Below are 27,626 nucleotides of genomic sequence, written 5' to 3' on the forward strand. Positions count from 1 at the left end.
TATTGTAGATAATGCTGTTATAAACACTGGGGTACATGTGTCCCTTTGAATCTGTATTTTTGTATCCTTTAAGTAAACACCTAGTAGTGCAATTGCCAGATTGCAGGGTAGTTGCAATTTTAACATTTTGAGGAACTCCATATTGTTCTCCAGAGTGGCTGCCCCAGTTTGCATTCCCACTAAAAGTGTAAGAGGGTTCCTCTTTCTCCCCATCCTTGCCAACACCTGTTGTTTCTTATGTTGCTGATTTTAGCTATAATGACAGGTGTAAGATGGTATCTCACCGTAGTTTTGATTTGTGTTTCCCTGATGATGAGTGATGTTGAGCATCTTTTCATGTGTCTGTTGGCCATCTGGATGTCTTTGGAAAAATGCCTTCTGCCCATGTCTTAACTGGATTATTTGGTTTTTGAGTGTTGAGTTTGGTAAGTTCTTTGTAGATTTTGGATACTAACCCTTTATCAGATATGTCATTTGCAAGTACCTTCTCCATTTATAGGCTGCCTTTTAGTTTTGTTGATTGTTTCCTTTGCTGTGTAGAAGCTTTTTATCTTGATGAAGTCCCAATGGTTCATTTTTGCTTTTGTTTCATTTCCTTTGCCTGTGGTGACATGTCTAGTAAGAAGCAGCTGCAGCTGAAATCAAAGAGGTTTCTGCCTGTGTTCTCCTCTAGGATTTTGATGGTTTTCTGTCTCACATTTAGGTCTTTCATCCATTTGAATTTATTTTTGTGTATGGTGTAAGAAAGTAGTCCAGTTTCATTCTTCTGCATGTTGCTGTCCAGTTTTCCCAACACCATTTGTTGAAGAGACTGTGTTTTTTCCATTGGATATTCTTTCCTGCTTTGTTGAAGATCAGTTGACCATATAGTTGTGGGTACATTTCTGGGCTCTCTATTCTGTTCCATCGATCTATGTGTCTGTTTTCGTGCCAGTACCATGCTGTCTTGATGATTACAGCTTTGTAATAGAGCTTGAAATCTGGAATCGTGACGCCTACAGTTTTGTTTTTCCTTTTCAGAATTGCTTTGGCTATTGGGATCTTTTGTGGTTTCATGCAAATTTTAGGATTGTTGTTCTATCTCTGTGAAAAATTCTGGTAGTATTTTGATGGAGATTGCATTAAATATGTAGATTGCTTTGGGTAGTATATATATTTTAACAATGTTTATTCTTCCAATCAATGAGCATGGAATATTTCTCCATTTCTTTGTGTCCTCTGCAATCTCTTTCATAAATGTTCTTTGGTTTTCAGAGTATAGATCTTTTCTTTAGTTAGATTTATTCCTAGGTATCTTATTGTTTTTGGTACAATTGCAAATGGGATCAGTTCCTTGCCTTCTTTTTCTGGTATTTTGTTATTGGTGTATAGAAATGCAACAGATTTCTGCACATTGATTTTATGTTCCGTGACTTTGCTGAATTCATGCCTGAGTTTTAGCAATTTTTTGGTCAAGTCTTTTAGGTTTTCTACATAGAGTATCATGTCATCTGAGAATAGTGAAAGTTTGGCTTTTTCCTTGCCAACTTGGATGCCTTTTATTTCTTTTTTTGTTCTCTGATTGTTGAGGCTAAGACTTCCAGTACAATGTTAAATAACAATGATGAGAATAGACATCCTTGTCTTGATCCTGACCATAGGGGAAACGCTCTCAGTTTCTCCCCATTCAGGATGATATAAGCTGTAGATCTTTCTCATATGGCCTTTATGATGTTGAGGTATATTCCATTTCTACTTCGTTGAGGGTTTTCATCGTGAATGGATGCTGTATTTTGTTGAATGATTTTTCTGCATCTGTTGACAGGATCATATGGTTCTCATCCTTTATTAATATGGTGTATCGCACTGATTGATTTGGGAATATTGAGCCACACTTGCACTCCAGGAATAAATCTCACTTGATTGCGGTGAACGATCCTTTTAATGTACTGTTGAATTTGATTTGCTAACATTTTATTGAGGATTTTTGCATCCATGTTCATCCGGGATATTGGCTTGTAATTCTCCTTTTTAGTGGGGTCTTTGTCTGGTTTTCCAATCAAGGTAATGTTGGCTTTTAGAATGAGTTTGTAAGTTTTCCTTCCATTTCTATTTTTTGGAACAGTTTGAGGAGAATAGGTATTAACTTTTCTTTAAATGCCTCGTAGAATTCCCCTGGGAAGACATCTGGCCCAGGACTTTTGTTTGTTAGGAGATTTTTCATTATTGATTCAATTTCTTTGCTGGTTACAGGTCTGTTCAAATTTTCTGTTTCTTCCTGTTCCAGTTTTGGTAGTTTGTAATTTTCTAGTAAGTTGTCCATTTCTTCCAGGTTGCCCAGTTTGTTGGCATATAATTTTTTTTTAAAGATTTTATTTATTTATTCAACAGAGATAGAGACAGCCAGTGAGAGAGAGAACACAAGCAGGGGAGTGGGAGAGGAAGAAGCAGGCTCAAAGCGGAGGAGCCTGATGTGGGACTCAATCCCATAACGCTGGGATCACGCCCTGAGCCGAAGGCAGACGCTTAACCGCTGTGCCACCCAGGCGCCCCGGCATATAATTTTTCATAGCATTCTCTTAGAATTGTATTTCTGTGGTGTTGGCTGTGTTCTTTCCTCTTTCATTTGTGATTTTACCTATTTGGGTCCTTTCTCTTTTCTTTTTAATAAGTCTAGCTAGGGGTTTATCAATTTTATTAATTCTTTTGAAGAACCAGCTCTTAGTTTCACTAATCCATCCCACTGGTTTTTGTTCGTCTGTTTGTTTCAGTATCATTTATTTCTGGTCTTATCTTTATTATTTCCCTTCTCCTGCTTTAGGCTTTATTTGCTCTTCCTTTTCTAGCTTCTTTAGGTGTAAGCTTAGGTTGTATATTTGAGACTTTTCCTGTTTCTTGGGGTAGGCCTGTATTGCAATATACATCCCTCTTAGAACTGCTTTTGCTGTATCCCAAAGGTTTGGGGCTGTTGTGCTTTCATTTTCATTTGCTTCTATACATTTTTAAAATTCTTCTTTAATTTCCTGGTTAACCCACTCATTCTTTAGTAGGATGCTCTTTAACCTCCATTTATTTGAGTTCTTTCCAAATTTTTTCTTGTGGTTGACTTCAAGTTTCATAGCATTGTGGTCTGAAAATATGCATGGTATGATCTTGATTGTTTTGTACTTGTTGAGAGCGGATTTGTGACTTAGTATGTGATCTATTCTGGAGAACGCTCCATGTGCACTCAAGAATGTGTATTCTGCTGCTTTAGGATAAAATGTTCTGAATATATCTGTTAAGTCCATCTGGTCCAGTATGTAATTCAAAGCCATTGTTTCCTTGTTGATTTTCTGCTTAGATGATATGTCCGTTGTTGAAAGTGGGGTGTTAAAGTCCTCTACTATTATTGTATTGCAATCAATGAGTTTCTTTATGTTTGTTATTAATTGATTTATATATTTGGGTGCTCCCAAGTTGGGGGCATAAATCTTTACAATTGTCAGATCTTCTTGATGGATAGACCTTTTAACTATGAAATAATGCCTTTCTTCATCTCCTGTTATAGTTTTTGTTTAAAATCTAGTTTGTCTGATATAAGTATGGCTACTCTGGCTTTCTTTTGACGTCTATTAACATGATAGATGGCTCTCCATCCCCTCACTTTCAATCTGCAGGTGTTTTTAGGTCTACAATGAGTCTCTTATAGGCAGCTTACAGATGGATCTTGCTGGTTTTGTTTTGTTTTGGTTTTTTGTTTTTTGTTTTATCCATCCTGATACCCTATATCTTTTGATTGGCCCATTTAGTCCATTTACATTCAGAGTGATTGTTGAGAGATATGAATTTAGTGCCATTGTGTTACCTGTAGAGTTGGTGTTTCTGGTGATGTTCTTTGATTCTTTCTAGTCTTTGTTCCTTTTGGTCTTTTTCCCTCCACTCAAAGAGTCCCCGTTAAAATTTCTTGCAGGGCTGGTTTAGTGACCATGAACTTCTTTAGATGTTGTTTGTCTGGGAAACTCTTTATTTCTCCTTGTATTCTGTATGACAGCCTTGCTGGATAAAGAATTCTTGGCTGCGTATTTTTCCCATTTGGCAGGTTGAATATTTTCTACTCCTTTCTGGCCAGCCAAGTCTCTGTGGGCAAATCCACCGTGAACCTGAAGTGTCTTCCCTTGTAGGTTAAAGACCTTTTCTCTTTTGCTGCTTCCAGGATTCTTTCCTTGTCTGTGTATTTTGTGAATTTGACTATCATATGCCATGGTGATGGCTGGCTTTTGTTGAATTTAATGGGAGTTCTCTCTGTTTCTTGGATTTTGATGTCTGTGTCCTTCCGCAGATTAGGGAAATTTTTAGCTATAATTTGTTTCAATAAACCTACCCCTTTAACTCTCTCTTTACCTTCTGGGACTCCTATGATACGGATGTCATTACATTTTACTAAATTGCTGAGTTCTCTAAGTCTACCTTTGTGGTCTATTATCTTTCTTTCCCTCTTCTTTTTGACATTATTTTCCACAATTTTATTTTCTGTATCACTGATTCACTTCTCTGCTTCATCCGTCTTATTTTTATGGCCTCCATTTGTGTTTGCATCTTGGTTATAGCATTTTTAAATTTTGGCCCGGCTAGATTTTAGTTCTTTTGTCTTTTTATCTTCTATGCTTTTTTCAAGACCAGCTAGTATACTTATAATTGTTTTAAATTCCAGTTCAGGCATCTTACTTATATCTGTGTTGATCAAATCCCTGGCCATGAGCTCTGCCTCGTGTTCGTTCTTTTGGGGTATATTCATCCATCTCATCATTTGTCATTTTGTCCAGAAAAGAAGAAATAGAAAACAGAGCAAAAACAAAAAAGAAAAACAAAGCAAAAAGCAAAGAAAAAGGAAAAAACAAAATAACAAGAAAAACAAAAACACAAAACAAGAAAACCAGAAAAAAACCTCAATCCTTGGGTGCATTTTGGTCGGCTTATTAAAAGAATGTAGATCCCAAAATGAAAAAATAAAATAAAATGAGAGTAGACAAAGAATATATATATGAAAAGTATATATACATATATATATAAATTTAAAAATTAATTATAATAAGCAAAAAGAACTGGAAAATATAAGAAAATAAATGAAAAACAATAAAAATAAAAGAAATAAAGAACAGAAGTGAAAAGGAAGCTCAATCCTATTTCTCCTAGAACTGATGCTTTGCAGGACTCAATAATCAATAAACTGGGTGTGAGCTAGTTGTGCTGGTCTTCCGGGGGAGGGGCCTGCTGCACTGATTCTCTAGGTGATTTCTTTCAGTGGAAATGCTTCTCCAGGGCACAGGGGGGCGGGGCTTGATGCAGACAGCTCTGACCTCCACTAGGTGGCACTGTTTTGTTCCCTGAAGGCTTTCAGCACTGCTGGGCAGGGTGAAAATGGCTACATCCTGTTCACTAGGCTCAGAGCTGAAAGTTTGCAACTCCTACTCTTCCGTGAGCCCTTACAGAAAAGCAGTCAATCACCCTATTTGTTTCCCCGATTTCCGTCTGAATTGTGTTCACCCTGCCCAATGTTTGAGCCTTTTTATCTCAGACGCATGACCAAGTTTCAAAACTCCAAATTTCAGGGATGCCCACAGCACTGACCAGAACTGTTTCTCTGGGGGAGGGTCTCGCCACACTTGCCTGCCCTTCCCAGGAAAGTGGTCACATGACCCCGTGGCAGTTTGTAGTTTATAGCAGAAAGGCGCCACCAAGACTTGGTGCTCTCTGCTGGCTTCCTGGCTCCTATGCCTGGAACAGCATAGCACCGCGGCATCACCTATTCTTCCTGGGACCCAGGGGATCCCAGACCACCCCGTCACTCCTGGGATTCTGCCCCTCTTCACCACGTGAGCAACTTTAATCCAGACACACCCTCTGCAATAGTGAACCTAAAGTTCAGATTTTGCACTGTGCCGCCTCATAAGCAGGCTCCCTCTCCTCCACTGTATCCTCAGCAGTGTCTCCCCCAAGTGAACTTCTGTGCCTCCTGCCTTCTAAAAGGTGGTCAGTTTTCTCCCTGTAAATGTGCAGGTTTCGTTCTTTCAGATCTCTGATTGACTTCTTGGGTGTTCAGAATAATTTGATAACTGTCTAGCTGTGATCAAGGGATGAGACAAGCTCAGGGTCCTCATACTCTGCCACCATCTTAACTCCTCCTATCTGTGTTTTTTAAGACACCCCCCAACACTTTAAATATTTCACTCCACTCTTTTTTTACTTGTGTGATTTCTGAAGAAAAGTCAATTAATCTTTATTTTACAACTCCACAGGGAAGGTGTTTTCTTTTTTTGGCTTCTTTCAAGACTTTTTCCTTATCTTTGATTTTATGCGATTTGAACAGGATATGCTTAGGTGTAGCTTTTTTCCTTTTTCTCTTTCTTTCTTTCTTTCTTTCTTGGCAATTATCACGGTGTTCTCTGAGCTCTCTGAATATGTGGCTGGGTGGGGAAATTCTGCCATTATTGGTTTAAATATTTCTTCTGTTCCTTTCTTTCTTCTGTACATGTATGCTAAATATTCTGTAGATATCCCACAGTTCTTAGATATTTTGTTCCATTTTTTTGGTCTTTTTTCTCTCTTTGCTTTGTAGTTCCAGATTTTTTTTTGACGTGTCTAATGAACCATTAGATTAGCATTTCTTTTTAATGTTTTTCTTAGATTTGCCATCTCTCTGCTTACATTACCCATGTGTTCTTGGAGGTTGTCTACCTTTTCCATTAGTGCCCTTAGCATGTTCATCATAGTTGATTTAGATTCATGGTCAGATAATTCCAGCATCTCTACCATATCTAAGTCTGGTCCTGGTGTTTGCTCTCTCTCTTCAAACTGTGTTTTTTGCCTTTATTTTTTATTTTATTTTATTTTTTTAAAGATTTTATTTATTTATTTGACAGAGAGACAGCCAGTGAGAGAGGGAACACAAGCAGGGGGAGTGGGAGAGGAAGAAGCAGGGATCCCAGTGGATCCCAATGCGGGGCTCAAGCCCAGGACCATGGGATCATGCCCTGAGCCGAAGGCAGATGCTTAAGGACTGAGCCACCCAGGCACCCCCAAACTGTGTTTTTGCCTTTAATATGCTTTGCAGTTTTTTACTGAAAGCCTGACATGATGTACTGAGTAAAAGGAATTGAATAAATAGGTCTTTAGTAATGTGGTGGTAATGTGTTGGGGAGGGGAAGTGTTCTCTAGTCCCATGATTAGGTCTTGGTCTTTCAGTGAGCTTTTGCTCCTCAGCTGTGAACTTTACAAGTGCTTCTTAGTTTTTTGACCCCCTTAAGTGGGAGGATGATTAGAGGGGGATGGAGTTGGGTATTTCTCTTCCCTCAGGTCAGTTAGGCTATGATAAAACCTTAATAGGTTAAGCTATGGTCAAATGGTTTCTCTTGGGTCAAGTCTTTTTTTCTCTTTTCTTTTTTTTTAAATATTTTTTTATTATATTATGTTAGTCACAATACAGTACATCCCTGGTTTTTTATGTAAAGTTCGATGATTCATTACTTGCGTGTAACACCCAGTGCACCATGTCTTATTAAGAAGAACGGTATGCTGTGCAGTATTTCAAAATGGCTTTCTCCCCCTTAGAGATCACTGTGAGATTCTGGTAAGGCTCCTAGAGATAAAACTCACAAAAGTGTGGGGCCTCCACAAGACTGGATCCCTCTGGAGTTTTTAGCTCTCGGACTTGTCCACACTTAGGCACCAGTAGTTCATCAATTCAGCAACTATCAATTGGGATAGTTCAGCTTTTCCTATCTCAACACTGGTTCTCATGGAAGTTTCTGCTCATGGAGTCTTCTGCTTGCGGGTTTCTGCTCCTGTAAGTTGTGATTCTCAGTATTCACCAGTCTGTCTTTTAGAAGTCTCCAGAGAAAATCTTAGCCTCTAAAACCGACAAATACAGCAAACTGTCTACCAGCCTAACTCATGGTCAGGTTAACATAAAGTCACACAGTAAAGTCTTATTTACCTCAATTTTTTTCATCTAATGTGTCATGTTTGACTTTCATTTAAAAAGTCTTGCTAAATAATATGTGAGATCTCTGCAGATCGGATATTTTCACCACTTTTAAGATTTTCTTTTGTTGTCATTGTTGTTCTTGCTGCCATTTGCTTGTATTGTGACTTTCCTGGTCAAATTTTGTAAAGTCTGTGTTCTTTGTCATATGACGTCACTAAAGTCTGTGCTTGGTTACCTTAGTAGTTAGGTAATGATTGGACGGAGATTTCCTTGAACCAGTAAGTCTTCTGCCTTTGCCACAGGGCTCTGTGCTGTGGCATGCCTTCAATGCTCACAGTCAGCCAAAGGTAAGAGAAAAAGGCCTTCCTATGTCTCTCCTGAGCAAGCGCACCACCCTGCATATGCTGTGTTCTAGCTTTCCAGGAGCATGCCTGAGATTTTCAGAGCCCCCGTGGACATCTAATTTTCCAGTTTTTCACTTTAAGTGTTTTTGCCAGGGTCTTGTTAGCCTCAACTGATATCGCTGCCGGAGGGAAAAGTGACGTTAAACAAATGCTAATTTTTTTTTTTTTTTTTTTTTTTTTTTTTTTTTTTTTGGGTAGGGGGTGGGTGAGGGTCGCTTGCCCAGAGTGAACTCTGAATCAGGTCAAATAAAGAAAAGCCCTGAAAAGAGAGCTTTTCTAGGAAGTTTTCACAGGTCAATTAATGATAGTTCTCTGGGGTAGTGCTTTTTGGGGGAGTCCACGTAGTGAAGAGAAAGGCCATATGCACCCCAGTGTTCATAGCAGCATTGTCCACAATAGCTAAATTGTGGAAGGAGCCGAGATGCCCTTCAACAGATGACTGGATTAAGAAGCTGTGGTCCATATATACAATGGAATATTACTCAGCCATCAGATGGAATGATTACACAACATTTGAAGCAACATGGCAGGACTGGAGAAAATAATGCTAAGTGAAATAAGTCAAGCAGAGAAAGACAATTATATGGTTTCTCTCATCTATGGAACATAAGAACTAGGAAGATTGGCAGGAGAAGAAAGGGATAAAGAAGGGGGGGTAATCAGAAGGGGGAATGAAGCATGAGAGACTATGGACTCTGAGAAACAAACTGGGGGCTTCAGAGGGGAAGGGGGTGGGGGAATGGGATAGGCTGGTGATGGGTAGTAAGGAGGGCACGTATCGCATGGTGCACTGGGTGTTATATGCAGCTAATGAATCATCGAACTTGACATCAATCAAACTTTACATCGAACTTTACATACATCACAGTATGGTGACTAACATAATATAATAAAAAAATACGATTATAAAAAAATAAATTAAAAAAAACAAATAAAGAAAAGCCCTGAAAAGAGAGCTTTTCTAGGAAGTTTTCACAGGTCAATTAATGACAGTTCTCTGGGGTAGTGCTTTTTGGGGGACTCCAAACCTGTTCTGTGTTGTCCAGTGGCTGCTAGGCTGCTGGATTTCACAGCTACTGTAGTTATAAAGCTGTTGTTTTCATAGCTGCAGTACAGCTGGGGATATGAAGATGGGAATAGGGAGAGAAAAAAGCCATGGAGCTTGCAGTTCTTACTGAGATTCACCTGGTTTTCTTGCATAAATGCATAAATAACCAAAGAATTGTTGCAAACTTTTGGTTAATATTCACAGTTCTGCCAATGTTGAGTTTCATGATTGTTGCCAGTATTCTCATTGCTTTATGGATTTTTCAAGGTGCTTATTCCACCATTCTAGAAGTGCTTCTCCTGTATTGTATTAATGGCATATGTTTTGGTGTGATTGATTCACTACCATTTGAAACTCCTCCAGTCATGGTGAGAACCACTTGATACACAAGCACTGCTGGGAATCATCTTGCTGGGAATGTTTTGCTATCACTACCTGATGTTCAATTTCTCCTCATGTCTCTTTTCTTAAACGTAGCTACAAATGAAGAATAAATGAAAGAGGTCCTGCCAGGATATAAAAGAATTTACACAAAATCAGTTAACCAGAAACTCCCAAGGATGAAACTGATTAGGTTGTCATATCAAAAAGATTGAAAATATTCCACTGTTGTCACTTGCAGGTAGATAAAGTTTTCCTTCAAAAAGTGTTTGAAATGAAAATATTATGTTACTTTTAAAAATGGAAATCATTGTAAGACTCCATGAGTTATGGTGAGAGCAAAGTGATTGCTTTTGCTTTCTTCTTATATTTAAAATATTCAGTTGTCCTTTCTATTTTCTTCTTATAATAGCAAGAGCTTAAGATAAGATTTTGATTTTAGGTCTGATGCTCACTTATATAACTTGATTAAACAAATATTTTTTAAGACCAGGCTGGACATAAGGGAATTAATTACATTAAATGTGGTAATAACAATTTATCAATAGTTTTAATGGAAAGAAGACTACTGTAGTATTTCCTGTGATTTACAATAGCCAATCTTGCCATAAAGTTGGAGACTGTGGATGTTTTATAGTAGATTAGGCATCATTACATAAGACACTTCTTATTTATAAGCTAGGAGCAAAGGGCGGTGATAAAATTGTCCAAGTTAATTCTATAGAACAACTAAATTCAGACCATCACAATTTAGAATGTCATTATTTTAACACAAATGAGCCAAAGTTCTTTTCTACTCTCCTTATATTAAAAAAAAAAGTTTGCAGAGCAAGGTAATCGAATAAAAGAATTCTTTTTTTTTTTTAATTTTATTTATTTATTCGATAGAGATAGAGACAGCCAGAGAGAGAGGGAACACAAGCAGGGGGAGTGGGAGAGGAAGAAGCAGGCTCATAGCGGAGGAGCCTGATATGGGGCTCGATCCCGCAACGCGGGGATCACGCCCTGAGCCGAAGGCAGACGCTTAACCGCTGTGCCACCCAGGCGCCCCCGAATAAAAGAATTCTTAAGAATAAACTATAAAATGTAAGAACATATGAATCATTAACATACACATTTAAATTGTTATTTATCTGTTAAGCAGGTTAGAAAGATTCCCTATTTAGAAACACTGTACAACTTGCCTGAATTCAATAAACATTTATTCAATTCCAACTATGTGCTAGACATTTACAATATAACACTGAAAAGACAGACATGGTCATCATGGAACATAGAAGACCCAAGTCTCCAACTCTTCTCCCTATTTCATCCCCTGTAAAGTCAACAAAAATCAAGTGGATGCAATTCAAGATAATGATAAAAAAGAACCCAAAGAGGCTAAAAAAAAAAAAAAGGTAAGAGTGAGAAGCACTTGCTGTAAATAACACAGTCATGGGAGACCTCTCTGACATGGAATCCTAATAAATGAGGTGACTGAATGAATGAAGAGAAGCATGTTAGTTAGGCAGGGGAACAGCATGAACAAAAGTCATGAAGACTGACACTGGAGAGAACTTGAATATTGCATGACCTGAAAAAAAGGTCGTGATATATAATAAGAAGTTGGGGGTAGGAGATAGACAGTAAGAAAGGTAAGTGTCACGTGATAAAGGTAAGTGTCACATGGTAAAGATGGGAAAGAGGCAGAGTCTAGATTACGCAAAGCCTCAAGTTATAGTAAGTGTTAAGTTCTGGGTTTCCCCTTCAAGGACACAGTACCTACATTTATTCTCCAAATAAAGCAAGAATGTTTGAGACTAAATGGCAGAATGGAAAACCCTTAGGACTTTGTTCCTTTTTTGTTAAAAGAAAAACACTGCTTCCAAAAGTATCTCTGTCAATGAAGCAAATACATTTGCATTCTTTCTTCTGGTAAGTGGAAATATGTGGGTGTTATCTGTGGTAGCTGATAGGATTTCCAAGTCAGACTCTAAAGGCCTAAAACATCTTGGATATTTTAATACTGAGATAATTGGAAATCAAAGGTAGTATTCAGTATCCCTTGTTACCAGTGCTTTATAAGAATTAATTCATTCAATCTCTATAACCCTATGTAACTTTTATTACTATCTCCATTTTAAACACATAGAAACTAAGGCAGGAAGAATTTAAGTAACTTGCCCATGGCTGTGTTGTTACAAAGTGGATTTGGGATTTGAACCCAGCCATTCTGATATCTGAGGCAGGCTCTGTCCACAACACCTCTCTGCCTGCCATGAAGGTCATTCGCTATACTCCAAGGTTAGGACTAGCCCCACTGTACATCTGGAAGCTCAGCCATCAGCGTCTGAAGGGGAAGCTGCACTGCCCATATGATAAAAGGCTAACTTGTGTCAGATGGATGACTATTATAGTGTGGATTTTTCCAAAGGTATAGTTGACATACAGCCCACTATTAGTTTCAGGTATACATCATAGTGATTTAATATTTTTAGACATTAAAAATGATGCACCAACATGTGTTACCATCAAAGTTATTACCACTGCAAAAAAAAAAAAATTCAAAAGTCTTTGGTTTGAAAACCAAGTTAATGTTAGATGACTCGCCAGCATGCTTACAGAATCTGAATCAGAAAGGCATCTATGAGGAGGAAGATGGTTGCTAAGGTCATCTAATCTTAAAATATGCTCTCTCTGGGGCTCCTGGGTGGCTCAGTCGGTTAAGCATCTGCCTTCAGCTCAGGTCCTGATCTCAGGGTCCTGAGATTGGGCCCTGCCTCAGGCTCCCTGCTCAGCGGGGAGTCTGTTTCTCCCTCTGCCCCTCCTCCCCAGCTCGTGCTCACTCTCTCACTCTGTCTCTCTCTCGCTCTCTCTCAAATAAAATAAATAAAATCTTTTAAAAAAATATGGTCTCTCTTCCAACCCACCTCATGAAATAACCTGGAGCAATTCATAAAGGAGGTGGCCACGGAATTATAAGATTGAAAGTCAGTGCCTAACTACATTTTCTAAGGAAGGGAAGGAATGCTATTTGACATGAACACTTTTTTTTTTAAATCATATTGCTAAAATTTCTATTTTTCAACTGTGTTAATTGAAAAGCTGCTTCAATTCAGAAATATGTGGAATAAGATTTTCATGCATAATAATATATAAGATGCATATTTCCAGTATATATCAAAACTTGATATCTTAGAAATTCTTTAAAGTTACTTTCACATATCTTTTAAAAGTTAAATGCTAATTTGGAGACGAGTATTTCTATCAATGAATTTTGCAATTCAAAGTGCCTATGTTAAAATATAACCCACTAAAGGAAGACATTAATTTCCCAGATCTTTTTCATGTGATATGCTGATGATCTTCCACTGGAGAGAACATGCAACCACCATATGTGAAAAAGAACCAAAAGAAGTCTTTTAGAGAAAGATATGTAGAAATTTCTTGTTTTCTCTGGCAATAGCATTTTCTATCTTCTAAACTTAAACCTTATTTTCTAATTTATAGGCACAATGACGGATTATGATGCATCTTACAGCTATGTGCTTGTCCTAATACAGTTAACATATAGCGTTATATCTAGTGTGTAATAGCTGAATTATATTCTGGAACTTTCTTCTATTTTATGATGGCTATAACAGAATAATTAAAAAAGGAGAGAAAAGAGAAATAAAAATGAATGATGAAAGAATACAAGATCAAAAAACATACATCAAAAGCATGAATGTGAATAGTTGAGAAAGATGATAAAAGCAAGCTATACTCTAAAAGGAAATTAAATGTATCTCAGTGACCTCATTTTAAGCATAATGATGTTAACATAAAATGGAAATTAATTAGTTTCTGAACACTCTGAAACAGAGAAATCTGTATAATGCTCTAAAATATCATCTTCTTATATCCACAGTTATTTCATAGTTAAATATGACTTTACTGCCAGTGATTCCTAAAAATACGTTAACATTTAAAGTATTCATATTTTTTAGAAAAGTATTAACATTTACATGAAAATGATGACATTTTATAAGTACTAGAGGTACAGTGATATGAAGAAATTACATAGATTTGGTATTTTATCAATAATTTTGTAGCTTCCCATTTTTAGGTATCAAAATATCACATAACCAATATGATGTAACTAGGACTATATTGATTTGAGAAGAATGATACAGGTATAATATGCTCAAAAACCTGTGTTGAGATTAATACTGAAATTATGCAGCTAATAACAATTCACTGTATGTGTATGTGAGCCAACGGGTAGTGCTAACATACCGGAATTGAAACCATATTATTTCAGCTGGATAGAACCCCAGCCCCTCAACCCAGCATTCTAAAACATTCACTGTGAAGTATTTTAGATTCTAGCCATTTCAAGTTAGTAGGAAATCCTTGAATCTTTGCTAATTTTGACACTATTTTAAGTTTTCTATCCTTCTATGCGGTCAACAATTTTAAGTAGTAACTGCTTTACATTCTAAGTTGTAATGTAGTTTGGTACCATTTCAAATACATACCTTGATTAGTATTTAGAAATATTTATCATATGAAATACAAGAAAACTTTCTTATCATACATGCTATTTTGTATCTAATCTATATTAACAATGTGAAAAAAACACCTGTGTATACTTCCACAAATATCTGATTTACCCTATGACATGTGATCACCACGATTTTCCTACCAAAAAATAACTTAAAGTTATTCTTTAGAACATAAACTGTTCAGAAATGGTTTTGTTAATTTTAGATTGGCAGCTAAATATGAAGCATATTTGTGGCTAGAAATACAGAAGATTCTAGTTAATCGTATTTCTTATGAAGGTAATTATCACCGCTTTTCAAACTACATACGATCAATTTTTAAGAAAAGTTTATTAATATTTTGCATCTTGTTTTCCCACTTGTTATTTCAAAGAGAGTAAAGAAGTGTTATAATAATAGTGTGCTTTAAAACATCAACAGTAACTGATTTCAATAAATACAGTGAGCTCCATTATTTAAGGAGTTTGATTTGCCAGTAAAGATAGTAACTATTTTTGTATGTACAAAGCATAAATTTCTATAAAAATTTCATAAGGAAGAGGTGGAGACAACTTGAAGGAACCTGTATCCAAAGCTAGTTTTGACTAGAAAGAAGCCCTGGGAACTGTAGAGGAACAGCAACTGGCAAAAAAAAATGTGGGGTGCGGGGCTGGCTAACAGCTTGGATTGGCACAAAGTCAGTAGTGTATGGGTGTGCCCAGGACAGAAAAGTGAGCCAGTTACTTACTGCTGGGGAACTCTTGTTTACCTGAAGCTATAAAATGAGATGTGTTGAGGTACAGGATTAGTCAAACACATATTTAATGTAAAATAGGAGTGAACTCAGAAAGAGCAGAAAATTTCAATGGCTTCAATCATTCAACAAATATTTATTAAGGGACCATTGTATAAGGCACTGTTGTAGGTATCGAGGGCACAGCAGTGAACAAAATGATAAATTCACTCGGGCTACTTACTTCCAGTAAGGAAAATATTAAAAAGGGACCAGAAAAGGCTTCCCCAAGGAGATGAGCAGGGTAAGGACTCAGAAGTGAGGCAGATAGCTGTGTGACCGGGGAAAAAACTTTCCGTGCCAAGGGCACGTCAAGTGCAAAGGTCCTGCAATGACAGCATCCTGATAAGTTCCATGACCAACAATGATGCCCATGGGGCTGAAGCAGTAAGTGAAAGGGAGAACAGTAGGCAATTAGGTAAAAAAAGATAACGGAGGTGCAAAGCACATTGGGTGTTTGGATCATGGACACCCTTGGAGGCGGACATGATCTGACACGTAAAGGATCCCCTCGGCTGCCTTGTTGCACATATTCCATAGCTGGAAAGGAAGGAAGCAGGGAGGTGGATGAGGACACTACTGCACGGATCCAGGGAGTGATGACTCTGCCTCAGATGAGAGTGGTAGCAACAGAGGTGGTGGCAAGTGGGGTGCCTGGGTATATTTTGAAGCCACAGCCAATAGGATTTGCTACAAACTAGCTGTGGGGTACAAGAAAAAGAAGTCCAATATAACAATTGTTTTTAGCCTAAGCAAATGGATGAAAGAAATTTCCATTAACTAAAAAGAGGTAGGCTATAGGAGGAGGGGGTTTTGGGAAGAAAGCTGGGAGCTCAGTTTTGGACTCTTGGAAATCCGTGTGGAGATGTCAAGAAGCAGTTGAATATATAGGGCTATAAGGTAGAGGACAGAGGGCAGAGAAAGAAATGTGACCATGATCAGAACATAGATGGCATTTAAAGTCATGAAAATGGATGTGATCACATAGGGAGAGGATGTAGATGGAAGAGAATACATCCAAAAAGTGGGACATGGAGGACTCCTCCTTTAGAGATTTGGGAGAAGAAGAGGGACAGGTGAGACCCTGAGAAAGTGGCAAACAGATTGAGTCAAGAGTGCTTGCCACATTGCTCATGCCTCTGTGCACTGTGAAGGAGCTGGGTCTTTCCACACTCACACCTGCAATAAATATGCCCACCCTGGGAATACCAGGAAGAGCAGCTGCTAAATCATAAAATGATGACAGTAGCTTAGCTTTCCGGAGTGTTATGTGGGCCAGTCATGGCATTAAACAAACACGGGAAGTTAGGACTATTTCTATCTTCATTTTATACATGAGCAACATGTAGTTGAATGGGATTAAATAACTTGCGTGGGGTCACACCACTAGCAGGTGGTGAAAATTGGATTCTCTTTCAGGTAGCTTGCCTTCTGGCCTTCAGAGCCAGAGTAAGCTGACAATTAATTGAAACCAAAATTAACAACACTGATCAGGATCATGGCTTGTGTCAAGATAACTTGGGTTCTACCATTTACTCATTAATTCTTTGGACTTCAGGCACGTGGTTGATCTTTCGGAACTTTAATCACCTCCGTTGTAAAATAGGTCCATTCTATCCTGGCTGGCTACCCAGCATCCAACAAATGGAATCTCTTCTTATTCCTGAGAATTATCCTTGTGTTCTCCCTCCCTTACCACCCCAAACCAATCAACGCTCAAGTCTCATTGATTCACTCTTCCGTGGCTTGAATATGTCTCTTTCTTTCTATCCCCTGCTTGTTCAGGGCACCATTCTCTCCTTTCTGGGCTTCTTTTCTCCTGACTGATTTCCCTCGTTCTCCACTCTTCCCAAACATTTCTAAAATGCAAATCAGATCAGGTCACCTACACTGGTTAAAACCTTTTAATAGCTCCCTGTTACCCCCATGATAGAGCAGTTTGGAGGTCCTTTCTTAAAGCTTTTCCTAACCTGGGTTGTGTTAGGCTCTCTGTACTTGCCACAAAATGGCACATTAGGAAATGGATTGCTACTGTTAGTTTGCCAGCCTGGGCCCCTTCTCTCTCTCCGCATGCCCTCCAGACTAATGTAAATCTCTACAAAGGCAGAAGTATGATCTGGATCATATTGCCGTGAATCCCCAAGGTCTAGTACAGGGCAGTAAATATTTCTTTAAGAATGACACATAGTGGGGCGCCTGGGTGGCGCAGTCATTAAGCGTCTGCCTTCGGCTCAGGGCGTGATCCCGGCGTTCTGGGAGAGCCCCACATCAGGCTCCTCCGCTGGGAGCCTGCTTCTTCCTCTCCCACTCTCCCTGCTTGTGTTCCCTCCCTCGCTGGCTGTCTCTGTCAAATAAATAAATAAAATCTTTAAAAAAAAAAGGAATGACACACAGTAAGTGTTAATGATAAAATAACACAAAGCATTGCTGGATGAATGACACGTCGTATTGCTGAAGAAGTTAAGAAATGAATAAAAAGGAGCATGCCAAGGCATAAGGTCTTCATAGGTTTAATCTGCCAAAGGCACAAGTCTCAGTGTCTTAGGATAGAAAACTAGGGGTGCTTTGAAACCAGCGTCAAAATTGCAATTGGTAAAGCATGAGAGAGAGGAGGGAGGAGGAAAGAGAAAGGGGGAAGTGCTATTACATGAACAACTTTTGGTCCTAAGGCTGTGTTAGAATCTGAATTCTGAAGGCCCACAGACCTGCTCTGTCTGATTCTTCTGTTATGGATCCTTGAGATTAAAAGGCAGTATCATAAAGCAGGTATAATCCTTGGTCATAAGACAGGTCAAAATACAAGTAGCTTAGCACCCCCTACACACTCTCCTTTCACACAAGCATTTAGGTTCCATCCCCCTGGGAGACATCTGAAAGTGCCATCCTACTTAAAGGAAAGGAGAATTTAAGACAGAGACCACACTACTCAACTTTAGAGACCCTTGAGAAGTGGTAGTTGTGATGACAAAGAAGAACTGGACATGAGTGACACGCCCTGCCTCCCGAGATTGGTGGGGATTGCTTCCTGTGTGTATCCAAGTACATCCTCTCGGAAGCGATACTACATTTGAGGTATTCTGTGGTTTTCTGGTGCAACTTGCATGTTTCTAGTTTTTCCTCTGGGTGTTCACCTGGTGGCTGAGTATGTTTTGGATTTCCCTCAGAGCACAGAAGGTCCAAGGACCAGCAGCACTGACATTCCCTAAGAATTCCCTAAGTGATTTGGACGCAAGTCAACATTTTGGAAGCACTATTTTAGAGACTGTCAGAGGAAAGCAAGACATCAGTGGCTCTCAAAGTGCTGTCCCTGCACCAGTACCAACAACATCACTAGGGACCTTGTTAGAACATGCACATCCTTAGCCCTACCTCAGAACCACTGAATCAGAAAGTCTGCGGTGGGGCCCAGTAATCCGTACTGTAGCAAATCTTCTAGGTGATACTGACGCTCACTGAGGTCTGAGAAGCCCCAATCTGAGCAGACTGACGGGAATCAATCGAGGAGCAGTGGGCATGTGGTGCAATGGGAGGGCAGGCAGGAGATGAGAATGCTGGGTTTCTTGCCAGCTGCGGTTAATTAGCTGTGTGACCTTGGGGAAAGAACTTGACTAATTGACTGGATCTAGTTTCCTTAGCTACAAAGAGAAAAGAATAGACGTTCTTTGGAGCAGAAGTTGTCACAGTGTGGTCTGCAGGGGTCCAGGTAGCTTAGTGAGGGCCCCCGTCGGCAGTTTGCTATTTTCAGAGTTAAAAATCGTAGCACACATGATTTAAAAAAAAAGACAAATATGTATTTTGCTTAAATACATGTACTAATTTTGAAAAGCAAAGTATGAATGCCACTGAACTCTGACTACACATCATAGCACACATGCCATGCTCGTCCCCGTTCATCCCAGTTAGCTCTTAAGTTAAGAGGCTGCAGGTAATTTCTCTACTGTGTTTACACATCATTTACATTTTACCATTTACATTTGTTAATTTCCCATTTTTCTTGCAGTTATACTGTATTAGAATTGCAATTTATAAAAATGGTTCCATGGCTCATAAGTGGTTCATTGGTGCATAAAAGTGCCAACACAATAACTACATAAATCCTATTTCAGAATAGCCCTGTGGAGTAATGAATAACACTTCAGGGTGAATGTAGGATTTGAACCTCATTATATAGGGACAAACGAATCTTCAGTATAAGGAATTTACTCAAGCAATAAGAGTATGAATATGAACTAAAAAGATAAACTAAATATTTTCTCTTACTCTTTACCATGTTGTCTGCTAAGAAAATTTGAGAATATGCCTTCATATTTGTTGCTTCCCTTACTGCCAAAAAGGGTAAATGCCATACTCTAGCCAAAAAGCATATAATATCATATATCCAAGGACATATAATATCTGGGCGGAAAGGAAAAAAAGCTCTTGGTAGATTCCTTTATAACAGGGTAGCGTTCTGACCTCAGTAATGCACAATGTGGAAGAGCAACAACACATGTCTGTATACTAAGTTGGATGAAATTGTTAAGATGCGAAATACAAATCTCTGTGAACACATCCCTAGTGCCTATAGGATGAGGGAGCTCTCAAGGACTTTTTATTCTGCTTTCCACCTGCCCTCTGTGCCATATAAGAAGAGATTTGTCATTTAGCCAATGCTCATTTCACTTGCCAGATGTAGACTTGGAAAAGGTACCCGGTGGTCAGTGCTGATGGAACAGGGCAGTGTCAGAAGCCCAAAGGGCCCAGCTCAGGGGAAGAAAGGAGGCTAACCTGCATGCTGCTGCGTTCACAGGGGAAAGGACACTCAAGCATGTGCCTCCTGATCTTAATTCAGCACTGATGACTAAAGAACAATGTGGATATGATTAGATTATGGCCACCAAGTCAACACATGTTCAGTGTGGGGAGAAATGCAACGAGTTCAAGACTTTTTTTCCACGTTAAATCACTCTGATCATCCATGGCAGAAGTGCATACGTGATTTTTAAAGTTATGTTTATATAGGTATAATTCGCATACCATCGTACGACTGTCACTGTAACCATGGTAGGGAACACTTCCACAGCTCCCCAAAGTCCCTCTTGCTTCTTCGTATTCAATGCATCCCTTTCATCCCCAGTTCCTGACAATTACTGATCTCTTTTCTGACCCTAGTTTTGTATTTTCCCAGAATGTCATATAGTACATACTCTTGGGGGCTGGCTTCTTCTCAATTATATGTGAGATTTTGGCTGGAGAATAAGAAAAAACACTATTTGAGAAAGGCAGTAGGGTTTGTTTCTTTGATTTCATGTGGTATGCTCAAGAGCATATCCCAGGAGGGTATTTATATCTCCAATACCTAAATGCATCAGGTCAGGGCCAAAATGCTAGGATTTATCAGGGAGATCAAACCGTAGAACAGATGCCTTGATTGACAAGAGTCTGACTCCTTCCCGCAGTTTAGTTGTTTTTTCACTTTTCTTTAAGGTTTTAAATTTTATTTCCAGTATAGTTAACATACAGTGTTATATTAGTTTCAGGTGTATAACATAGTGATTTAACAATTCTATACATTGTTCAGTGCTCATCATGACAACTGTAAGTTTTTTCATTTTTTTGAGAAAGAACTCAGTGATCTTATTGGTCGTTAAACACACACACACACACACACACACACACACACACACACACACACTACAACAGAGTATTAAGAATGTTTTCCAGAACCCCCTCAACAACCAGAGAATGGATTGAGAAAGCATTAGCTATCATCTTTCAGGTTACTCATTCAATCTTAACAGCTTGTGAGTATGATGTGCTTTTGATGGTAAATGGTTTTCAGTGAGAATCCTGTTTATAATTTCTTGGTCCATCCATGTTCATTGAGAATTTCTACAACTATTTAGACCAAAAGTCACTTGCCACCATTTTAACCTTGAGTTTCATGCTCTTATTTAATCCACAGTTTATAAAACCTACTCATCTGTTTAGTTTGTCCTTAATGTATATTTGTATCATCATGATTATTTTTATTAGCCTGTGTGGCACAGACTTTTTGTATAATTAACATGGCCCACAGTGTTTTTCAAGGAAACCAAGAATTTCTTTATATTTTTGGGCTGTTTTCCTGTTTCCATTTTTTTTCCTATGGACCTAGATAAATGAAGACTCTCAGTTGAGATTTTCAAGAAATCACCCAACTACAGGCTGATCCAATGAGTTGCCATGAGAAATTGAATATGCAAATCATTTTTACACGCACATTTATGTGGGAAAAACACCTGCACATCTGGGTTCCCAGCAGTCCCTGTTGATTAATATGCATGTAACCCAGAACTGCCCATTGCTGGGTAATAAGAATTTTAAATGCACTTGGCTCGTTTTCAAGTAAATCCCTGGGTCTTCAGTATGCAATTGAATGTGCCAGGTTAGATGCTCATTTTATATTAAATAAACTTTCTACCTTATGATAGAAGCTCCATTTTGTATTCAGTATGTATTTTTTCTTTACTTTGGGAAAACAATGACTCCAGTTGACAGCAAACAATGGGCTTTACATTGTAAAGAAAACCATCTGGTAAACTAGAATGTTTTAGGGAATGATTAAAAAAAAAAAAAAGGAGGGGAGATGGCTCCTGCCAAGCAACAGCTGAAAGCCCAAATGTAACTGAAAAACATAAGCCAGCTGGCCAGGTTGCCCCTGATGAATGATATCTCCTTTTTGTGGAGTACTTACCAAATTCAAATTGTACATGGATTATTTCACTTGGGCATCTACAAAACCTTGGAGGTAGGTAGCAAGAAGTAGGTTATGTTTTGAGGTGGAGAAATCCTTCCACGTATGTGGAAATAAAGGTCAGAAGTAGAATTGAATATAAGACGTTCCCTTTGATCCAGCCTTTGCCACCATGCCTGCTTACTCGCTTTGGCAGGGAGTCTCAGTATGTAGATCATTTATTCTCTCTTCAATAGAAACAAAAGCTTTAACCTATAACCTTTTAATTCAATAACATCATTTATATTTTTGTGGGTTTTATTGTTGTTGCTGTCGTTTTGGTTTTTGTAAACAGGACCTCAGGCATCTCCAAGCAGAAAATCTCCAGGAATTAATTACCTACCTCACCAGACTCTGATAAGGATGAAGTTCAAACCGGTTGCTGTTACTTGCAGGAAGGGTGTTACCAAATAAAATAGTCTAAGAAATATTTAATAGCTAAACCTGACAGCTTTTGTGATAGTCCCCCAGGAAACAGTTACTGTGATTAGGTTATTTTAAAAAAAGTACTCTTTCTGTACTTCAGTAATACCCATTTATATCTATCATTAAAACTGCATTAGTATATGACAATACTAACAGAATGTGGTTTAAACCCATGTCAAGGGAATTATGTTAAGTTCTTACGCCAAGTGTTACATACTTAATTTCATTTGCTTAATTTAATCCTCAAAACAACTCCATGAGATAAGTAGTATTGTTTTCATTTTACATATGAGGGAAGTCAGACCAAGACAAGGGGAGTGAGTTGTTCACCTGTATTTACCTCTTCCCGCCCCTCTAACCCCTGCCAACGAGGGCCTTCTTTCTCCTGTCCCTTCTTGCACTCATTTCACCTTCTATTTACTTAAATGTATTTTTGTCCTTCTGAACTCAGGCAAGCATCTATGATACAGTGAAGGAAAATTCACAAAAAAAAGCGTTCAATATTGAGTCAAAAAAATAAGCAGCCCAGTTAAAAAATATGAAAGGAGATGACAAGATCAATCAAATGTTCTAAAGAGTTCGTTCTAGTTTTCTAGTTTTTGCTTTCCTGGTATTCCTTTACATCTCCAGTGACTTTTGGTAGACTGTTTTGACACCACTTCAGCCACCCATTTTAACCACACTCTTACACATGTCAGTGACATTCTTCCATATCTGACACTGTTAATGCAGTCTACGTTCAGATCACAACATCTTCTAGGTCGCCCCACAATTCCTGAGCATTCAGTTCTTTGTTCCATTATAAAAACCTACAATTCTTTCTGGCTCCCCTTCCAGCCACCTTCTTATGTTGTCTCTCTTTAATCACTACCTGGCAAATATCCTTAACCTCCTTGACCTCTTGGCCTTCCCTTACATCTGATTGACTGAAACTCCATCCACATTTGGATGAGTCCCAGAGTGCACCGCCCACATACACAGATTACTGAGAAGTGCTGGATGGACAGAGCTGTGCAGACTGTGGCCAATACGGGTTTGTGGTCACCGACCTCAAACAGCTGGTGTAGTTTCTCCAGCAATCCTATTTATATTCTTATTTCATGCCAATTTTCCACAGCACATCAACATTTTCCACTCTCGTTAGGGCTTCAATTGTCTATCTCATTGCCATCTTATCTTATGTGATAATTTCCTTTCCTGAATTGCACTTAGTTGGGGTTCCCTCAAAACTGAAGCTTGAGGTGATACTCAAATGCTAATGCTTTAAAGGGACATGCAATCCCAGGGCAGTGGGAATGGAGGAAAAGAAATGTGAGACAGGGAAGGATGGAAAGAAAATACAAGATGGTGCATCACTCAGCTGTCCACTTCTTCACCAGATGTGAACAAGCATAGTCACTTGCCCAAGTAGGTTACCTCTTGAAAGGCTGTACAGAATACAGGTATTCCAGAACAGTACAAGAGAAAGAGGAATTAAGAGGGAAATTACTAATAGTTCCTGTTAATCTCATCTCTTACTGGCCAAAGTTTCCCTCATGGGTAGCTGTCTCCTCCCTACTTCTCTCTTGTGGCACTTTGCACATTTTCAAAATTTTTCAAATGGGCAGAGGAAACATGGTGGAATAGGAGGGAGAGGGGGTGAGGTGAGGTTGGATGAAATAGATGAAGAGTAGCAAGAGGTACAAACTTTCAGTTATAAAATGAACAAGTCATGGATATAAAAAGTAAAGCATAGGGAATACGGTCAATATAATAATGTTGTATGGTGACAGATCGTAACTATACTTACTGTGGTGAGCATTTCATAATGTATATAGTTGTTCAGTCACTATGTTTTATACCTGACACTAATATATTTCAACCACAATTCAATTGAAAAATAAAAATAAAAATTTTAAATGTTTTTTTTTTTTTCTGTCTTATCCTTCCTATCCTCTCCTTTTGGGGACTCTATTTACACATATTTGGGTTGACTGAAGTTTCCCACAGTTCACTGATACCTTTTTCAGGTTTTATAGCTGTTTATCTCTCTAATTTATTTTGGGTAGTTCTTACTGCTATGTCTTCCAAATTCACTAATCTCTTCCTCTGCAATGTCCAATCTGTAACTATTTTCCTATTACGTGTATTTTTCATCTCAGGCATTGTAGTTTTCATCTCTAGTAGTTTGGTTTGGGTCCTTTTTTCTTCATATAACTTCTCTACTTAATATAGTCAATCTTTCCTCTACCTTCTTGTATAGACAGAGTGGTTAAATAACTGCTCTAATGTCCTTGTCTATTAGCATATCATTTATGTCATTTCTAGATGAGTTTTGAATGATTTTTTTCATCATTATGAGTTACATTCTCCTCCTTTTTTGCAAGCTTGGTATGTTTTTTTTTTTTTTTTAAGATTTTATTTATTTGACAGAGAGACAGCCAGCGAGAGAGGGAACACAAGCAGGGGGAGTGGGAGAGGAAGAAGCAGGCTCATAGCGGAAGAGCCTGATGTGGGACTCGATCCCATAACACCGTGATCAAGCCCTGAGCCGAAGGCAGACACTTAATGACTGCGCCACCCAGGCGCCCCATGCTTGGTATGTTTTGATTGGACACCAGACATTGGGAATTTTAGTTAGTTGGGTGCTGAGTCTTGTTTTCCCCCTGTCAAATTATTCTTCAGCTTTGTTTTGAGACATGGTTAAGTTGCTTGACATGATGTGATCCTTTCAGGTCTTGCTTTTAAGCTTTGTGAGGAAGGGGTAGGGCAGTGCTACTTTTTAGGTGATTGTGTCCATGGTCTCCAAAAGGATTCCAAATTTCTATGCATTGTCATACTCACAGCTAAGATTTATTACAGCAAAAAAGTTAGAAATCAAAATCAACGAAGGCAGAAGTTTCCTGGGGTGAAGTCTAGAGGAACCTAGATCCAAGGGTCTTTCAAGGGTCTTCTCTTAGTGGAGTCACACAGAACATGCTTAACTCTCCCACCAACAAGTTGTGACAACCCATGTGAACTGTAACCTACCAGGGAAACTTATTAGAGACTAAGTGTCCAGGGTTTTTCCTGGGGGATGCTCATGTGGGCAGCTCTGCCTGGCATGAGCTAAGGTTTCAGACTCCCAGGAAGAAAGCAAGTGTTCAGCATGCATCACATTACGTGTACAAGCAGTTCAGGTACAGTAAGCCATTCTTATCAGAGAATGGTTAGAACTCTCATGAAATCCAAGGGCCAGACTGGTAAGCAGGAGTTTTAAGGCTAACCAGTGTCAGGCTTGCTATATTTACTCTTGCACAGTGCTAATCTTTTAAGTTTCCATAACACCTTGTTCTCCTCCTCTAAACCCATCTGTTCAACTGTCCGCCTCCCACAGACTGTAAACTTTATGAGAAAAGAAGATACTACTGTTTTGTTCAATACCCTGTTTCCTGGGCCTAGCATAAAGATTAGCATAAGTAGATGCTCAATAAATACTTGTTAAATGAAGACAAAGGAATAATACTATGAGAATATATAGAACCCTTAAAACTATAAAGAAAAAGGGATAAATGACATAAATATTCAGTAATAAACAAATATATCTAAATTTAAGAACTGAGAGACTCTTCATGTATTGAAATGAAAAAATTAAAAATATTAATATACAAAGCTAAGGATGTGATTAAATAATAACTGTTACATACTGCTTATAAGAAGATGTAAGTTATACAGATGAATAATTTAGTAATGTGTCATCATCATGTCTCAGAAAATTCCACTTGTAGTAATTAATTACAAGCCACTAATGAAGAGATAAAGACAATAAATAAAGATGCTAATTGCAGCCTTATTTATAATGACAAATATTTGCAAACAACAGAAATGTCTAATGATAGGAGAAATTTAATAAATTATGGGATATAAAAACAGTGAGATAGTTAGAAGTCAAGCATAGGCTGTTTCCAATAAATATTTTATGACATGGAAAAATACTCATAATAAGTGAAAAACTCAGGATATCAAACAGTTAATACATTTTGAGCCAAATTCTGTTCTGTATGTGCATTTACATATATAAATGTGTTTTATTTAAAAATATAATAAATACAGGTTATACATGCTGAAAGATTAATTTCTGGAGTATATTTATAGGGTCATTGGTCTTTTTCTAAATGTTAATTGCTTTCTAACATGGATATATTTTGTAATTAGGATATACACACACATACAACTTGCATACATATACGTCCATACAAAGGAACATACACTTCCTAATTTGTTTCAGTATTTGATCATTAGACAGTAACTGATGTTGGGGGTGGACTGCATATGAGACATACATGACACACCTGAATGAAATTAAATGACCTTGCAAACATGAGACAACCAATTCTCACATGAGACATTTGGGGAACTCCCAGATTCTTAGCTGGTACTAATATAGTATCATTCACCATTATCAATATTTGCTTGAAGATCTACTTCTGAGAGTGTAAATGTGTCATTTCAGTAATTTAGTCCTTTTTTCATTTCTGCTTTCTACTCCCTTTCTTTGTGATCTCAGGGCTATTTATGTCTATTTCTGAAGTTTTGTGTGTTAAGGTATTCACAAGGTATTTTATGTTGTCTCTGAAATTGTGACTTTACTACCTTTTGTATTTAAAATTCTAAAGTATTTGCTTTTAAAATGTGAGTGAAATGTACAATCATCAAAGGTTAATTAAATTTCTCCAATCTATTTTGAATCTCTATGCAGGATTAAAGGATTTGAAGACACACACACAGACTCGTAATTCTGGCTCCAAAACCCTCATAAGGAAAGGTATGTAATTTGATGACAAATGATTTATTTAAAAAAACCTTTCCTGACAAATTGTATTCTCTGCAACATCTGTCATTTTCTTATCTGATTATAATATTTGCATTTCATTCAAACCATTACAGACAATGGATGTTTTGATGAGTCGATCTGCAAAGTTGAATTATTTCTAAAACCAGGCTCCCTTTCTGTCTTGGTTTAGGTTCCTCCTAAAGTAAACCCTGAGCCAGGATTTGGTTGCAAGTGACCTATTTGGGAGGTAATCCCAAGATCACATGGTGAGGGACTGGGGAGTAAGACAGGGAAGGGATGAATGCCAGTGAAGCAGATGGTAACGATCAGGCTACTTCTGAGGGCACAGAACTCATCCTTGCTGGAGACCGAGAGTCTGTAGAACATCTCTCAGAAATGTCTCATCAAGGACAAGGAAGCTCGGTATGAATCCCATTTATCCATCAGTACTTCTCTGTCATTGCTTGGGGATCATCCCAGGGACATGAGCTTTCGGGTGTTTCCAGCCGTCCTCCTGAGTGGGCCACACATACCTACAGGCAGAGGGAAGTAGGAGATGTTCTTTCTGTAGATTGTCC

The sequence above is a fragment of the Ailuropoda melanoleuca genome, chromosome 4 (genome assembly GCF_002007445.2).
Source record: "Ailuropoda melanoleuca isolate Jingjing chromosome 4, ASM200744v2, whole genome shotgun sequence".
Taxonomy (NCBI): domain Eukaryota; kingdom Metazoa; phylum Chordata; class Mammalia; order Carnivora; family Ursidae; genus Ailuropoda; species Ailuropoda melanoleuca.